The sequence below is a fragment of the Crocodylus porosus genome, unplaced genomic scaffold (genome assembly GCF_001723895.1).
Source record: "Crocodylus porosus isolate Cpor-Errol unplaced genomic scaffold, CroPor_comp1, whole genome shotgun sequence".
NCBI classification, from domain to species: Eukaryota; Metazoa; Chordata; order Crocodylia; family Crocodylidae; genus Crocodylus; species Crocodylus porosus.
In genome coordinates this window covers 230,213,424-230,217,620 of record NW_017728886.1, presented here as the reverse complement: position 1 = coordinate 230,217,620, position 4,197 = coordinate 230,213,424, and the positions used below count along the sequence as shown (strand labels likewise).

The 4,197-nt window shown below is 37.1% G+C and overlaps 1 long non-coding RNA gene across 1 annotated transcript in view; it reads right to left on the bottom strand.

The window, feature by feature from the left end:
• The window catches only part of LOC109320509, a 14,844-nt gene extending 11,091 nt beyond the window's left edge, over positions 1-3,753 (bottom strand). Inside the window, exon 1 of the long non-coding RNA XR_002103804.1 lies at positions 3,636-3,753. This is a non-coding gene — a long non-coding RNA (uncharacterized LOC109320509). The remainder of the gene's footprint in view (positions 1-3,635) is intronic.
• Positions 3,754-4,197: the final 444 nt, after the last annotated feature.

The window sequence follows — 4,197 nt, the reverse complement described above, 5'->3', positions numbered from 1 at the left end:
AAAAAAAAAAAAAAAAGAAATAAAAATAGACCTTCCCAATGGCTGGCTGACAAGCAGCTGTTGATTAAAAATCTCTATGCTTCGTACCGGAGTGTCTGAATTGTGTTCCTGGGTCACAGGACTCCTTTGTCTAAATGAACGTGTCTGTATTGAATAAATGTGGTCTTGTTTTTATGCGGGAGTCTCATGTCTTCTTGGCATCCAAAGGGAAGGCAGCCCTCATCCCTATGAGGCGAGCTCCAGGGATGACCCTCTTGGAGAAACAATACCGAAACCTGAGTCTTCCCTTTCTGGTGAGAGCTCCATTTTGCAGACAAAGCCCCCCATCCGCATAGTCTGAGGCAGTGGGACACCAGTTATTAATGCAGGGAGATGCAATTGAGCCCTTTTGTTTGCCAAGCAGCCTTCTTTCCTAAGCCCACAGACACCCCTTTGTGTCGTCTGCAATGTTGCCATAGGAATTTTTAAGTCAAATCGCACTTGACACCACTGTTACCAATGTACGATGGCATTAGTGGGAGGAATGCAGCTGAAGTTGGCTATTTATTCATGCTTCCTGTTTCTGCAGAAAACCCTACAAATATTTTGGAGATCCAGAGTGGTATGGGTTTCCACTGGGCCATGGGAAAAGAATAAAAATATATTTAGTATTCAATAGGATCTGATACTGATCAAAGATCTTTGTGTGTATACACATTGTATGCCGGTTACCAGGTATGCTTCTGTTTGATTCTAAGAGCCAGGGAGCATTTTAAGATCAGGGTCTGAACACATGACAGGCTGGAACACCACAGTTTCCCCTCCCCTATTCAATTTAAGGTAAAAGCTGCTCCTTTGAGGAAGGTAGTGATCCTCCTACATAAAAGAAAATGGAAGATGTTTGCTTTTGCCTGAAAAGGCAGTTTGAGCATTTGGATGTACATGAACAATTAGTTCTTTTGAAGGTCAAATCTGATCCAGAAATAAGCATATTTTATGATTTTTATTCTGCATCTAATTCTGGGACTATTTAATGGCTTACATAATATATAGCACATACATAAATATGTTTTTAATGTGCTGCTGAAGTAGTAAATTTTACAAGCAGAATATATTTTCAGCTAGCTGTATCTTGTTCTAACGATTAGTGTGTCCATATTTGTTTTTTGAGAAACCTGTAACTCAAAGAAACAGGTGAAATGGAATTTTAGAAACACTAATGTCTTCAATTTTACTTCTTGAAAAATATAACAATGTTTCCTGGTTACCTCTCTGCATTTTGCACAGTCTAGAAATGACTTGGGTTTGCTGTCTCGTTCTCTTAATAAGAACCAATGCTGCATGTGTGGGTTGGGAATAGTACGGAGGATTCTCTTTAAGTTCCCCCTTTTTTTAAACGTTGAAAGAAGTTGGTAACACACAAAACTATCTGAATTTCAATCATAATGACCAGCCAGTGTCTTTCAAAAGCTAATTAGTTTTCATGTTTGACTTGTAGAGCCAGACTTGCGCCTGCTATGCCACCACTATACTGTGTGGTGAATTTGAACCCTTGGCTGAACCGTTTAATTTAGTGTATGCTCAGTTAGTTCATACTAAGCCTGCCCATTTAGTATAGTACTACTTCTAAGTTACCTATTAGCTAATGCACAGTCAATAGTTACACAAGTTTGGCTAATTCTGTAACTAAAATAAAAGCCATCTAGAATGTTCCCATATGTATGTGAAAGCTTATGTGGATAATTTAACCTGAATTTTCTACCAGTGCTCTTGATGTACAAGTCTGTGTCCCTCTCCTCTCCCCTCCCCTGCCCTCCCCCAATAAAGATCAGGTATGTATATTCTAAGGACAACTAACTATTTAATGTGCCCTTTGTAGTCCTTGAAAGACATGTGGCATTCCTTCCATGAACTTAGCTAGATTTTTCACTTTTCTTAGAAAAGGTATTGACCACCTGTTTTTTTAAGCATCCTAAATTACTTCTGAGAGCCCTTTCTTTCCTTTGTGAAAGGCTGGGATAACTATATATGAAAAGACTATCTTGAGTGTAGAAGGTTTTGGCACTTGTTTTGGATAACTTGAATAACTCACTGATATGCCTTCAACACTTGTAACGTGAATATCCTAAACTCATGCCAATAACCTTTAGCACACCACCATATCTTCCTTATATGTCTTAAGAAAATTTACCTTATTCAAAATAGAGCTTGCCTCACTTTTTCATAAAGAAACAGATCGAATTTTGCCTATCATCCTGGCTTTAGAAAACATGTTTTTACAAAACTGGACCATTTTGAAATGTACATAAGCTTTCTTTTTATTATATTGATTTTGAAAATTAAAACATTAAATCAATTTTATCTTGCAAACATTGCTGCATATCTTTGTACTACTAGAAAGTGAAAGTATAAAGTTACTATTCTAATTCAGAAGGGTATGTGTATAGTTTTTTCAGCACAGAATATAGATAGTGAAGTAAAATATAAACTTCATACTTTGCTAAAGGAAGGCAGGATTTGTTTAATCCGTTTAACCTGAACTAGTCCTTAGCTGTCAATTTGTTGATTTTTGTCCATCTAGAAATTAGCTACAGGTATGTTTAAACTTGCTTGGCAGGCATTTGTCCTTCAGTGTATGCTTGGACTGACTTCAGTTTGGAAAGATAAGATCATTTGTGTTTCAACTGTTTTTAATTTAGCTGTTATGAAGCTAAAATAAGTTAAATGAGGGCGCCTACAACTTTCCTAGTTGCTGTTTGATTATTGTTAAGGCTTCATCTCTTTTTTTTCTTGTCAACTCAGCCAGCAAACTGTGTCAAAGCAGGATCCTTGAGCAAATACGCTGATTTCCATGCTTGAAATAAAATAAAATATCTGCATAGATGTTAGCTAAAGGGTGTTACAGTAATGTGTTTGAGGCTGCTTGCTTTTTTTCATTGTACTTAAAATCAAGGCTAAAAACTAGGACCTTTAAGTATTTTGTGAAAAAAAGAGTTAACTTTTTGCCACCCTGTGATGTTACATGAGTATGAAGCAAAGTTACCCCTGTTTCATTTAAGTCTATATTCTGGCTTTATACTCCTTGAATTTTCTTTGTATGACTAGACAACCATATTACTGAATATTTGCTCCAAACCCTTCTTTACATCATGAGTTCATCTAATTTGTTCTGCTGTAGTCTCCTTTTAGATCTTGAGGAATATATCAATGTAGCATATATTGAGCAGCTATAAAAACCTGCAGAGTCTCACCTTGTAATTTCCCACTCTCAACTGTATACGTCCCCTCATGCCACTCCCTATGGCATTCTTCTTCCTGTGTTTCAAATATCTTTATTATCAAAGTCTGTTGTAAAATCCACTTATTTTACCTCATTTCCTCCTTTGGCTTCTAGTTTTACTTTAGCTCAATCTCTACAAGTATCAGATCAGCCATTACATTACATTACATAACATTACATTACATAGTTTTTCTATTGTCTTTTTGTACTTGTCTATTTTAAAAGATTAATTCAAACTGGGGCAAGAACCATGTTTGAAACCCTAGCCCAGGGGTGTCCAACTTTTTTGAATGTGGGACTGGATCATGAACTTTTTATCACCCAGTGGGCCAGTGAGCCATATTCAAAGACCTCACAGGAAGCGGTATCACATCACACCCCCGAAACAAAAGTACAGTGTTTACTTCTGTTTCCCGTCGCAGCACCTTGGGGCTCAGAAAACAGCTTGGAGGGCTGCATGGTGGCCTGTGGGCCATATGTTGGACAAGCCTGCCCTAACCCTGCTGAAGTCAATAGTTAAAGTCTCTGGGAGATTTTCACCCTGTCTTCAAAACCAAAAAAATCACTTTAACTGGTAACAAATACATATGCAGGTACAAGACAGTGACATTTCTCATGATGAAATAGCCTGTATACATAACTTGATAGGAAGTTTTAGGGTTGTGTAGTACATTTCAAGTGGAAAGCAAGTATAATTGAACTGAGAAATCAGTGATCAAAAACAACTAGAACAAAACAGACAAACCATCCCTCTACACATGCAAGGGAACTGAAGTGATAAATCTTTTTAATTAAAGAGCTGTTAAGGCAAGGGTGTTGCTTCTAAGTGATACAAAAAGGGTTAGCAATATGTTAGTTTCCAACCTCAGCAGTTTTACTGTAGAAAGTCTTAAAGGTAAGAAAATAGTATTTTCTTTTTTGTATGAAGTGAAACTAGA